Source organism: Ambystoma mexicanum, chromosome 14 (genome assembly GCF_040938575.1).
Source record: "Ambystoma mexicanum isolate Mex_15411 chromosome 14, UKY_AmexF1_1, whole genome shotgun sequence".
In the NCBI taxonomy this organism is placed as follows: domain Eukaryota; kingdom Metazoa; phylum Chordata; class Amphibia; order Caudata; family Ambystomatidae; genus Ambystoma; species Ambystoma mexicanum.
The window spans coordinates 540,754,579-540,768,863 of NC_090940.1; the positions used below are offsets into that span (position 1 = coordinate 540,754,579).

Consider the following 14,285-nt stretch of genomic DNA (forward strand, 5'->3'; position numbering starts at 1 on the left):
TTTGTGTTCACCACAATCCCAACAAATTCTTTTTGTTCCAGGTTCTTCTCTGCTGATGATACATTTTCTTGCATGCTCTATTTCTTAATTTAAGGTTCTACGTGGAAACTGTTATTTTCAGTAGATACAATTTTGGAATAAGCAATGCACATGGTTCAATTCTTCTACAAACACTGAATAGACCGGTAACTTGCTGAATAAACTGTTAACTTATTCTAGCCATTTAAGATGCCTTTCAGAGAGTTGGAACTACAACATGTTATGCACATTTTAATGATCAGTGTTTTCCTTGAAGAACACCAGATAACTGGGACTCCTCTGAGTCTGACCATTGGCCGTATACTGTTCCGGGGTTTTCCAACTCCACTCCTCAATGGCCAGGATCCTGATGGGTTTTCAGGATACCCTTCATAAATATTCATGAGGAAAGATTTGCATATATTTAGAATCATTGTATGCAAATGTTTCTCATGAATATTAATGCGGGGTATCCTGAAAACCCCTGGCACTCTTAACAGCTCCCAATCCCTTATGATCTATGGTATAGATCTCTAGGAGTTAAGGACTTAGATATAGTCTTTGCATAGCTCCATGAATTTAAGTTGCCATTGTTATTGGGATATTCAACCTGATTAACAAGCTTAACCAACATCACTGTGTAGAAATAAATTCTTTTATTTAATACAAAAAGATTTTTAAATACATATTCAATTAAAACCATAGTAAAGTGACTTGTGCTGGATAAGATGACCAATGAATACCACCTCATCTGTGACTTGGAGTGCAAATACAGTAAAATAGGAAATGTACAAGTCAATTGTACAAATTCCCAATCACTCGTATCGCGTTTTTAAAGGCACAAGTACAATGTTACAACCACAATTCTCATTAAGGCTAATGAAACATGTTCAAAACCTACTCGTAGGTACATATACAAACTTAATTTGAATAAGTCTTTTGTGGTTAGTCTAAGTATTAATCTTTGAACAAAACCACTAACTGGTATTGTTCGGAATGACCCAACATGTTTCACTGCTCTACTCTGGTTTCCAGGTTGTTGTGGGAACTTCTTCAGGGGTAGACAACAGTATTGCTAGCGCAATCGGTCTATCTTGTGGTGACTGCGTGGCACTGATGAGACTCCAGATTTAGAAACAGTCTCTACTCAATTGTGAAAAGCAGCATATAATACAAACACAGGCGTATTCTTAATTTAGATCCTCAATGTGTTCCTTAACATTGGAGAGTGTCCCCTAGACGATAGAAACGAGAAAAAAGGAACCCTATTAGTTATAAAAGTTCCTGAAAACCCAACATGGATCTGGCCCTCGAGGCCTGGAGTTGGACATTCATGGTAGGAATTTGAAAGATACCACATAGGATTTTAAATCCCAACCCCCTTGCTAAGTTGTTCACCGGGCTGTTGTCAGAAACTTAGCTTTACACTTCAGCGACTTCATAGTTCTGATCTCTCTCAAAAAGCAACACAATACTTGAGCACACGTTTTTCGATATTCCAGACAGGTGTGGCGCAGATCAAACCATTTCTGTTTTAAATGGAAATTAGGCTGACCCCCTGCAGCAGAATTACAATTTATCCACATGGGGTGGACATTAATCATTCTTTCCTTGCATCTTAAAAGGCACAGCAATACACAATTGCAGAGTTTTATTGAGTTTCTAACAAAAAGCTTGTATAGATATTACGATTATAAGAAATCAAAAAATGCCACTTTGTGATGTATATGAAAAGAGCATGTCCACCCTAGGTTACAGCTTTCTCTTTTTGAATGAAATGGCTTGCCCTTTCCCCAAGGGCTCTTCACAAGCTATATAAACTCGGCATGGGGGATGTCCCCTGGAATAGAGAAGTACCCTGTGCACTGGAAGCCCCTTAAACTTGCAGAACGTGGCCTGAATACCCTCTAACCCCACTCCCCTCCCCCACTCCGATGTTCACCTTACGGTGTTGTTACAATAGCACTACTGATACTTATTGGCACTGTCTTCTTACAGTGGAAATACTGGCATTAATTGGCACAGTATTCATATTATTGCCACTGTAACAACATATTCATGTGTTCTCAATGTGGAAGTACTGTGTTGTTGGGCACAGCCAACACCAGTGTGTCTTATATTGGCACAAGTCAAGATTTGTGTATTCTTAGAGTGGCAATAATTGCATTATCGGGCACAGACAACACAACTGTTTTCTTGCACTGTAAATCCTCCACTTATTAGGTCAACATTAATGTTTTGTTACAGTCGCAATACTGTTATTATTGAGCACAGCCAATGGGAGTGTGCTGTCACAGTGGCAATGCAGGAATGATTGGCCACAGCCAATGTCAGTGTATTCATACAGTGCCAATCCTGGCACATATTAACCAACCCAGCATAAAATGTCTCCTTAGAGCGGCAGAAAATGGGTGTGTGTTGTCAACACTGACACCATGCTTTGTGTCGCATTGTAGGCAAAGGCATCATGCCCACGCATTGGAACATGCACTTGTGTAATGTTGGCAACCTGGCATATATTTGACTTCATTTGTCATCCTATAGAAACGATTGTGAATTGTGTGACTTTTGCCCCATAACTGTTAACAACTCCCCAACTCTCATTGGTTAGATCGAGCTTCCTCGTTAAGCTCGGCCACTCACACTTATTTTTGGGAAATATTTTAGCCTCTTGTGAACCATTTCACCAGCTGCTGCTAAATACCTAGGAGCAATTCTTGGTAAGCGTACTGATAAATAAGATATGATATGATAGTTTATTTATTATTTAGAACGTGCTTAATACCCAGATGTTTCTAAGGCAGACCCGGGGATCGAACCTGTGTTGCTCCGTCTCGTCTTGCTTCCAAGGCGTGACAGCTACAGCTGCCGCATCTCTAGCACATGTAAAGTTAGAGGCCAAGGGCCTCAATAGGCGTATGCCCGCCCGGAATGAATGTGCCTGTAATTCCATTTAATGGAGTTTGGTGGTGCGGTGGCCGGAATTACCTTCAACTCAGAGCTGGAGAACATTCTGGTACCCCACCATCAAAAACTGCCGGTATTACTGTATTACCGGTAATACTGGCAACTGCCCTCATGGAGTCCTTTGAGACTCCATGGAACGGGGTGTAACTGCCGTTACTGGCACTTGCAATCTGACGGTAATTCCGGCACACCAATTGCCGGAAACAGTATTACCGTCTGGTGATACCACCAGACTTATCATTATTATTACTCATTTTTTATTACGAGCAAAACGTCCATAGGAATTAGTGTGTACATAAAGGACAAACAGGTCAGTCGAATAAACAAATCTAGCAAAGCCAGAGTCCGAGAACAAGCGACGCAATGGATCGAGGCAGCCTGATCCTTAGAAATAGGAGGCCCGTGTATCTTATTCTGGTGTCAAAATCTTTCATCATAAACTACATTTCACTTCGGATGACCCTCGTGATGCCGGTGTTCACTTTTGTTACTCTATAAAGCACTCAATGTGACGCAGAACAGGTTTCCGAAGGCTAGAAATCCACGCCTTCAGGCTGCTGCTCGCAATCTAAAACCACCTTTGCCTTGCATGTGAAATAATGCATGGTGTGGTCGCCATTACTTAATCTGATCTCATTGCTTGCGCCATTTGTCATCGCTCATTCTCTCGCTTGCCTTCCCTCTTCTCGGCCCTGACCACTCAGTTTCCGCCATTATTAATGCTTTTTTACTGACAAGCACAATGTGCCCCCGATTGCAGCTGTGCTAGGCCAAGGCAGTGAGGCAATCATCGTAATGTCTGCCATTGCGTCGCGGCTTTTACCGGGAACGGCGGCCATTTTGTTAAACTCACATAGCGGTGATAACGGTTGGATGAAAATGGCTAGGGGGCAGAGGGAAACTAGGTAAGCCAATTAAGAGGCGGCATGACGGGTGCCCTTCTGACTTAAATCATGAAGATGATGTGTGCAGTTAATGCTTTCAGATAGTCCTTTTTTAAAATTGTGTGTAATACAATTTCCCCGGGGGAAGGTAAAAAGTAAAGGCGTCATCATGGTAACCACTAAAGTCCTGCTTGATTCCAAAGCACCAGAAAGCATGCAGAGCAGACTGTTTGAATGGAGGTTTAGTAGCAGGGTCAGGCATGAAAACAAAAATAAAATATTATCCCGAACCTCAACGTCCCACCCGCCCCAACATAGTCTTTCCATAATGAGTCCTCCCATCCCCCTCGGCCTCTTCTGCCAATGACTGAGGGCCTCATTACGAGTATGGAGGCAGCCATGCCCTTACTCCATACCGGGTTCCTCCAATGAGGACTTACCGGGCTATTCCAACCATGGAGGACCCGGTAAGTCCTCATTGGAAAAACCCATTCTCATTCGAGCCCCCATAGGGCCCAATGGGAATGGAGAGGGAGCTAATAACGGGCCCGTTATTATCTCCCTGGTCCCCGCACGGGACCCGCTAAGGACGTCTGGTTCGTCGGGTACCGGCACCCTTCATTACGGGAGCGCCATGGCCTTAATCAGTCCCTGAGTCTTTGAAAGGAGAGCCAGAGGCATAGGCAGGGTAGGGCCTATGCGGGCAAGGACCACCCAAAATCTGTAAATGATGCCCACTCAGAGGCACTGTGTGGGCATTTACAGATGCTGATGTCACTGTGGTGGTCCCAGCTAGGTTAGCTTCTGGCCCCACTTGTTAGACACTCCTGGCTACGCCTTTGGCGCCTGTCCTTGGTGTAAGCTTGAATATTATGGGGCGCGGGCATGGAGAAGCATTCAAAGCAGGTAGACCAGAAACCAGGCCATTTCAGCATCAGATGACCCCAAATGAGTTATAGAACGTACATTACTTTATAGGCGAGCCAGATCGGCAAACCACTTCCGAAAGGTAGAAGAGGTTCCACCTTTGCCAGCCACTGGGCTCATTAGGAGTTTCCTGGTCCAGAAACAAATGCAGGTAATTCCAGCACCAGGCTTTTTTTCTGGACAGGAGAAACACAAGTTTGCCGGTGGGGGCAGTGAACTACCGTCAGGCCTGACGCGCCAAGAGTTCAGGCCCAAACAAGCAGATAACTGCCGGAATCACTGGCACCAGTACAACTGGTGCCAGTAATTCTGGCAATCCCATCCGATGCAAATTTACCATCGTCTCCGCTGGCGGAAACGGTAAGGCAGTTTCGCTGGTGGATGCCGGTAAATTCTGTAATGAGGGCCGTATTCTTTTGAAATCATTGTGCACGTTTATGTTCCTAGCGACTCATTATGAGTTTGCCGATGCAGAAAATTTAATGGCGGTAATTCCATGCTGCCATTTTTTTTTTACAGTAAAAGAATTTCTGCCAACTTTACCACACGTCTGAATTACGAGTTTAGAGGGGAAGTGCAGGCATTAGTGGATGTACATCTTCCACTTTACCACCAAAAGTCAGTGGATTTACCACAGCAGAATTACCGCTCATGGTAAATGCGCACAAAATTCACAGTCCTATGGATTCCAAAAATGGGGTTTAACAGAGCTTTACCACCGCTTGTATTCTGGCAGTAAATCCACTAGGCCGAGTGACGGTAACAGTAAATGAGTTTGGCAGTAATCCCATGGAAATGCCCCAGAATGACTGCCATTCCTGCAAGGAGTCTCACATTGCTTTATCTAAGTCTGTGGGGAGTTGTGGTCTTGAAGGCGGTTTTTTGAATGCATTTTTCTCTATTTCCATATTATAAAAAAAGGAAAATGAACAGGATGAGTCAACTGAATGCCAGGGCAGTTCAACAGTCGGAGGAAGAGGACTGATTGCGGGATGCCACCCAAGAATGAAATTGTCACGCACTTGGTGAATTGCACAGACTTGGTTGACCTGAAGTTTGGCCACATTTTCCTCCCAAATCAACACAAGTCTCGTGTGAAGGTGACGTGGTGGCCCACTGGGGCGGTGGCACGATCCTTCGCCATTGGGAGCACCTGCTATTATGCCAGCGATAATAGCCTTGAACTGAGGACATCGTCTCCCGAGGCACCGATGCAGCTCCTACTGATTTCCCTCCAGCTAACTCCCACACTTCACCTCCCTGTACCCCAAAGAGCTGCCTTCAAAAGACTGCGTTCTTTTCAAAGCCCTCCACCACAAAACCCTATTACCTTCACAATAAACTCAAACCCATCACCCACACAAATGCCAGACAAGCAAGACCTGTTTCCCCACACATAACCGCGCCCCTCCATCGCCCTGCTACCACTTGTCTACTCTAATCTTTCTATCCTCTCCTGAAAACATTTTGTAACTTCTGTGTTACCTCCTACCTTTGAACCTTGTAAGTTTCCCCGAGATCTCTGGATAGGGCCAGCACTGAACAAACATTCTAATCGAATAAAAAATAAAATACTGAGCTGTAATCCTGGGTTCCTACAGCCTACCTGCTCCTTTCCTGTAGATGCTAATGGGGCGCTGGGCATGGTTTGCACACTGGTCAGCTCATAGTGGAGTCTACTCCATGCCTTCACTGCCGCCATCTTGTGTACTCTTCCTCCAGCCATGTTGAAGGATGCCTCACTGGATTAAAACTGACTGCCATCATGAGAAACCAACAGTAGACATTGAAAGAGGACCGAACGTTTCTAATGGTTTGTTTGGTGTTAGTTGGGAGATCGCTTCCCCATTGCCTATCTTCTCTACTCCCCTTCACTCCTTACACAAAGATCTCCTAGCCCATGTATTTCTGACACAAGAGCCCCAGCATTTGTTGAGCCATTTCCTCTTCCACAGCCACCTTGTTCGCCTTCCTCTGCATCTCCCTCCGGGCTCGCTTCCGCATGCGGTGGTCCTCTTGCGCATTGCTCCATCTCAGTTCCAGACCTTTGATCCGAACACCTGCTTGACGATGACCAAACCGTGATTCGTCCTTTATAGAAACACTATATTGGTCCGCTCCTAATGACCTGTGAATGCAAGGTCTCAAGTGCTTTGATCCACCTTAAGCTGTCCATGAAGTTTGACACCGTGACACATCCCAGGATGAGTCGGGCGAGGACAGCTCAGGGGCAACATGCTCGCCTTCCAAGCAAGACTACACTGAGCAACACAGGTTCAATCCCTGGGTCCACGCTTTGAAACCTCTGGGTATTAAGCGCGTTATAAATAACCTATCATATCCCATCCTCCCGGAATGTCTCAACTGCTCTGGAATGAGGGGCCTGGCATCCTCCTTATTTCTCCCCGGAAGGAACCCAACCGATTACCTACCCTCTATTTCATGGACCCTTTCTTCAATAGCCCATTAGAGTTTCCCAATATCCCACCTGTTCTCTACAGTGTATCCGTATTCGCTTTCCTCAATATCAGGATATCACGTTATATCACATCATGTTGTACCATGTCATGTTAAGTGTTTTTTTTATCAGTGGTTGGTCCGGAGTGTGGTTTTTATGTTCCTGCCAGGGGGCATAGAGACCTTTCTCTGCAAAGAGGCTAGAACTGGCACCGGAGGAGAGGACATGGTAAAGGGGGCGGGGGGAGGTTTAACCGAGTGGAATGATTAATACATTTAAGGAACTGAATGATTGGAGTGTGTTGTGATAGTTTGCATGCACGTGGAGTCAGTGCAGAATGATTAAAGGATAGCTCTGATTGGGAACCTACTTAAATCGAGGAAGAGTGAAAATACCCGCGTGGGCAACTTAAAATGCTTACAGGAAGTATTGGAATGAGTCAGTAAGTGGCTGCGCGATGACCTTGAGATGTGCTCCAGCGTACCCGTGAAGGATAGCGGCTTGGTAGTGTGTTGGGTGCTACAGTAAGCGGACAGACGCCAGAGAGATTAATCTGGGGTGCCCAGCTGCGTGTCTGAAGGGACAGAGACTAGAGCGGGCTGCGTGTAAGGTGGATAGTCCAGGGGCAACGCGCTGGTCTTGCAAGCAAGACCATGCAAAGCAGCAGAGGTTCGAATCCCAAATCCGTGCTTAGAAACCGAACTCGGGTGCTGTATTAGGTGCGTTATAAAAAAACAATTACATAAATAAATAAAATGAGGTGGATACACAGGGGGCCGAGAAGTCAGATGTTTAGGCCGCCCCACAAAGTGCCATACCTGCATGACCACACACTGAATACATGTGGAGGTGTTTCTTGGTTCAATCCAGGGTCTGGGTTCCTAACCTTCCAGCAGTTATGCTAATTGGTGAGAGGCATCACTGCATTGGCAAGAACTGCCTAAAAACAACCCGACAGTAGATAAAACAATGCTGAGGTGCAACAACTGTAGGATTAGCAATGTAGATTGTGCTTAAATAAAATCATCAAAACGATTGTGTTCAAAAGATTGCATTGAGGTTCACCATTCTCCTCTGTGGCCACCACCTGGGAATTGCAATCCGTGCCCCCCTTCCCCACCACCTCACCACCATAAGTCACCTTCTTGATCCCCCCCTAGAACTCTCTCCCTTTGAATACAAATCCTTGCTCCGCTTTTTTGCCTTCTCCTCTTTTTCTTGCCAAGGACAAGCAGGAGACATTAGCAAAAAAGATAAGTGACTGCCTGGGCAAAAAAAGGGATTCCCACGTGGTCCCTGGACAAAAAAGGATGGGCCTAAGACTGGAAGAATTCTCTGGTTCATGCCATCGTGGGATTCTTTTTAGGTTGCACAAACAAGAGGAAATGCAAAAGAAGACCCTTTTTTGTAGTGTTTTTAAAAAAAATGTTTGTGCGATAAAGTCAAGTTAAGGGGAAACTAATGGAAAAAGTAGCACAAGGCCCATTGGACCAATGTTAGCATCATGGGATAGAAATACAAAAGCAAGAGGCCTTTTATTTTGCTTTTTTAGACTTTTTGGAATGTCCCAAGGGAGAAAATGAACAGGGTAACGGCAAGGAAAAACATTTTGGTGTTCTCTCTTTTTTTTGTTCTTCATTTGTAATGCGCTTATACCAGGGATTGGTTTCCAAGCGCGGGATCGGGGATCGAACCTGTGTTACGATGTGTTGTCTTGCTTTGAAGACAAACGTGTTGCCTCTGAGCTATCCTTCCTCCCCGATGAGGGAAAATAGGGGACAAACTGAAAAAAAAAAACAAATCTGGCCTAATAAACACAGAAACAGACAAAAGGGGCCCAATAGGGATCAAAAGCGCTGCCGAAACAAATTACCACGCTCCTTCAAAATTCTCCTTTTTTGTCCTATAATAATAATAATATCTATTTCTTACATAGAGCTACACACCCGTGGGTCTCAGAACGCTGAAATAACGGATGACATTATTATCCCTCAGAGTGGTACTCAATGCATCGACCTCAGAAGCATACAAGGCTGAGTTGACCTTTGCCGGGATTGGAACCTGCCACAGCAGGCTGCGCACAGATGTTGTTCAACTCGCTGTGCTATCTGACTGGCGATGGGCTCCTGAAACTCCCAATCCACACCGAATCTCGCCAGGAAAATCAGTGTCTCTGATTGGCGTGCTGAATAGAACCCTGTCCAACACAACCTGAAGGATGGGTTTTGGCACAACTGTTAGCTACCGGGGAGTTCCGCGGGAACACCAAATATGAAGGGCTGCATGCAGGGTCGGATTGGCCCCTCGGCCTTTAGTCCCGTGGCCGGGCCGAAATCGTCCCAGGGAGTGGGGGCTGGTTTCTGACCTTGCCTGGGCCTGTTCCTGGCCTTGCCTGGGCCTGTTCCTGGCCTTGCATGGGCCGGTTTAAAAAAAAAGTGAAAAATGTGTTGTTTTTTTTTAACAAAAAGCCTTTTTAGGTCGATAAATGAGTACCAACACAGGCTGGGTGATATTGTATGCATATTTGTTCTATAAAACAAGAGCTTAAGCATAAGTGCTATACAATAACATATTATCATTTGGCCTTGAATGTCTGCTTCGATTCACAGTAATTTGGTGTACTTAAGACCAATGCTATTACATGGCACTTCCTGTTTTGTCAAGGGGTGAAAGGGCGTGTTTCATCGCTTCCTGGGATGTCACTTTGGGGTAGGGTCAAATGACATCACTTCCGGAGATGTCATCAGATGTCAAGGGTCGTCAAGATGTCAAGGGTTTTTTTTGGGTGACCGGACCTATTTCTTGTCCCAGTCCGACCCTGACTGCATTCAGTTTGAGCCGTGAGCAAGACTGGTCATGTTATGTCATGTTATGTTTTGGTATGTTACTGGGATTTACACCATGGTCTGCTGCCACTGGCATGGTCTTCAGCCGCTCTGGGAGATCTGAAAGAGAGGATGGCAGGAGACATAATGCCTTTGGGTCCCCATCAAGGCTGCTTGTGGAAAAGCTGCAACGCTTGTTAAATAAGGACGCTGCATGAAATCAGCAGGAGGTTTGCAAGGTTTATCAGCTCAAGTTCGCGTGCATGGCGGTGGGCCGGAGGAGAGCGTTTTGCAGATGGATGGCGGCGGCCATTTTGGGCCACAGAGATGCTCTTCATAGAATAAGTGCGACAGTCAAGATAGGGGCAAACCTAGTGGTGTGGCATGAATGCCTGGATAGTTACCACATTACCACATGGTCCAAGACGGGGGGCACTTAAAATAATAGCCAATGTGGGTGGATCATGCGGACCGGGGGTCTGGTAAGGTTATGTTATGCTTGTGGGGATTATACCGAACACCACTGCCATTTTCGGATCTATGTGGTTGCTGCGCATCGGAAATACTGAATCCGCAAATGTTGAAGTTTATTGTTTCTTTTTGCACATTTATATGTGGCGGGACCGCCGCAGCCCACCATACTCCCCTCCCTTAATTTATTACCATAACCCACCCCACACATATACAGGGTAATTAATAGATTTCAGCGCAGAGGCAGCGCACGCGAGCAGTGCAGCGAGAGAGAGCGTGCACCAGAGTGCGCCAGCCATGTGCGCTAAACAGCATTCTGGTGCACCGCGTATTCATGGAATTACCAATCAATTTTGAGCGCTGGCGCAGAGAACATCCCGCAGCGCCAGTTACGCCCCCAAGAACGCCCCTTGCGCAAGGAAAAACCATTGAAATCCCCAATTCAGCGCAAAGGCCCGCGCTAACCCTGGATCAGCTAACAGGGCTGCTACACTGCAATCACGTGAGCGGGGAACGTGTGTTTCGGGGGTTCGCGGGAAGTATTACACGCGATAGGCCTTGGCCGAGCGGGGTACGTGTATTTCGGGGGTTCGCGGGAAGTTTTACACACGATAGGCCTTGGCCGAGCGGGGTACATGTATTTCAGGAGTTCGTGGGAAGTCCTGCACGCGATAGGGCTTGGGCGAGTGGGGTACGTGTATTTCGGGGGTTCGCGGGAAGTTTTACACACGATAGGCCTTGCCCGTGCGGGGTACGTGTATTTCGGGGGTTCACAGGAAGTTTTACACGCGATAGGCCTTGGCCGAGCGGGTACGTGTATTTCGGGGGTTCGCAGGAAGTTCTACACGCCTATAGGGCTTGGGCGAGTGGGGTACGTGTATTCTGAGGGGTGCGCATGGAGTTGTACATGCGCTTTCCCTAGCGCAAGAGGGGCACGTGTATCCTGAGGGGTGCACAGGGATTTACACATGCGATTTGGCAGTGTGGGCCCTCCCTGGTGTGTCCCTACCCCCCTCCCCATGCCCTGCAGGCAGCCCACACCACAGGGAAGCACCCTACACCCCTGGGCATGCCCCACAGGCAGCCCACATGGCACCATGCACCTGGGAGCCTTGTCAAATGTCCCCCACACCACCCACCATTGACGGGCACCTGCCAGCAGGCCCTGACTCATGTCCCCCTGCAACCCCACCTGGCCACCATTGACGGGCACCTGCCAGCAGGCCCCGACTCATGTCCCCCTGCACCCCCACTGACCCAGTATTGACGGGCACCTGCCAACAGGCCCCGACTCATGTCCCCCTGCACCTCCACCCACCCACTATTGAAGGGCACCTGCCAGCAGGCCCCGACTCATGTCCCCCTGCACCCCCACCCACCCAGCACTGACGGGCACCTTCCAGTAGGCCCCGACTCATGTCCCCCCACCTGACACGTCATCACACTTCAGACACATGGGCCTTATGGCCACCCAAATCCCACCGCACGCCACCCCTGTCCAAAGACCCAACCAAGTATTCCATCCACCCCACATTGAAATGGCCATTACATGATACAACCCAAATGGCAAGTATGTACATCAACACATGTTCGTCACAAACACACACAATGGGTGCAAGTGATTGTGAAAACCCACATCGTGACATGCATCAAACCAATGAGAGAATACCACACATTGAAGTATGAAACAAAAACGTATTGAACGCAAAATGAATGAAATCAAATGAGAACACACAATAATGGAAATAAGAAATAAAAAGCAGCATGTCCGAAAAAGAATGAAAAATATGAAATCAGAATCCAAAGAAATCCAAATGAAAATGTGTCCAAAGTCTCAGTCTAAACAAAGCAAATCCAAGGGAAAAAGAATAAGTAAAATCCATTGCTCCATGGTGAAATGAAAAAGAAATAATGAGAAATCCACCGTTCAACTATATACAAATAAGAAATCCAGGGTCCATGAGCCCAACTATGGAAATGAAACCTACCAAAAAGACTACCTAATGAAGAAATATCTACAAGATGTGGGGCATAGTCCAAGCGCCCCAAATGAAATAAAAACATAAATGAAACCTAATCCTAACTAACTATTTACAATGGCGGCGAGCAAGTCCTGTGGCTCACTTTTAGATTTCCCGTACCAGGGCATCATCGAACTCCTGTTCTATGTCCTGGAGGCGGGCCTGTTCCATGGCCCTGAGGTTTCGCAGGGATAAAGCCATGTCCACCTCCAAATCCCTGCGAATTGCCTCGAGGCACTCGGCCTGCCTCAGCGCCCTGCGCATGGAGTTCTCCGCCCACACCATAGTGAGCCGTGCCTCTTTCGCCCGCCGCCGCTCCGCATCTATGTGCTGGCCCAACCGCTGCCACACGGAAGACACTCTCATTCCAGGGTCCTCCTGCCCTCCGGCCGATGCCTGCCCCTCTGATGTTGATGGCCCCGAGTCATCATGGCTCCCACCTTGAGCCTGCTGCTGCTGTGCCTGTGCCCTGCCTCTTGCTGCCTGCACATCCTCCTCCTGCTGGGGTGCAGTTGTTGTGGTGGCCACCCCTGCTGGACCTCCGACTCCCGACTGTGGCAGGAATGTGTCCTCCACCAGCCTGGCCGCTGGGTCAGAGGCAGCTCCACAGGGTACCCAGGTGATAAATGGCCCGGAAGATGGCAGAGAGGACGACTGGTGCATAGGGGGTTCAGGTGAGGAGGGGGTCGCAAGAAGGTCCATCACACGGAGGAATCCAGCACTGGTGACCCATCCCAGTAGGTTGACGTGGTCATAGAGGCATCCAAGATGACGTGCAGAGTCTTCACGAAAACACTGCAGGTCATCTTGCATGCCCCGTTGATGCAACTCCAACCCAGTCAGGACAGCTCAACACGGTCCCGGATTGCCACGTCCGCAGGGAGAGGAAGGCCATTTGTTGTGCGCTCATCCCCTCCCTGAAAACGGGTCTGGACATAGGCATCCCTGCTGGTGCGGGATGATGCAGTCACAGGATCGGGGACAGGATTACACACAGACACCTCCACGGCGGCCTGTGCTGCCTCCTGTCCCTGCCCCTGGACTGCACCACTAGCATCAAACCCCACACCAACCTGGATGACCCTGTGCCATCTTCCTCCGTCGGACCCTGTGGGGTCTCAGCTGCCCCTTCTGCTGCCGAGGAGTCCACTTCTGACCTCCGCCTCTTGACCCTACCCTCGGCAGCTGCGGCCTGGGATGCGGCACCAGACTCATCACCCCCCGACGAGATGACAACATGGGAGTGGAGCTGGGCCTTGCGTCTCCGGCTGGCGGTGCGATCCCTGCCGCTTTGCTCCAAAGCACCCTCTCCGCCCTCTTCATCAGTTGACGCTGCAAACAGGGAGAGATAGAACACAGGCATCAGGGCACTGTACAATGGTCTGATACACACATGACAGTTGCACATGATTGGCAGTGTAAAACTTCACACATGGCATCACACTCCCCAACACACATATCAATTGAATACACACACATGCGCAAATCAACAGGAATGTTGCAGCAGCCAGCGCCATCCATACACATGCAACAGCATGAGCAGCCGAAGTGTAGCCTGACGTCACATGCAACACAGGGAGTGCAGAACACATGCACACACGCCACCAGACAGACATGTATCTGTACATCTCCACCACCTGTCGCAGTAAAATCATCGCCATCCATGTCACATCTGCCAATCAGCCGCCTACATGTCAGTCTCACATGCATCCAT

The 14,285-nt window shown here is 47.9% G+C and overlaps 1 protein-coding gene across 2 annotated transcripts in view; it reads right to left on the bottom strand.

Moving 5' to 3' along the window:
• The window catches only part of EML1 (EMAP like 1), an 821,887-nt gene that overhangs the window by 716,718 nt on the left and 90,884 nt on the right, over positions 1-14,285 (bottom strand). The window lies entirely within an intron of this gene.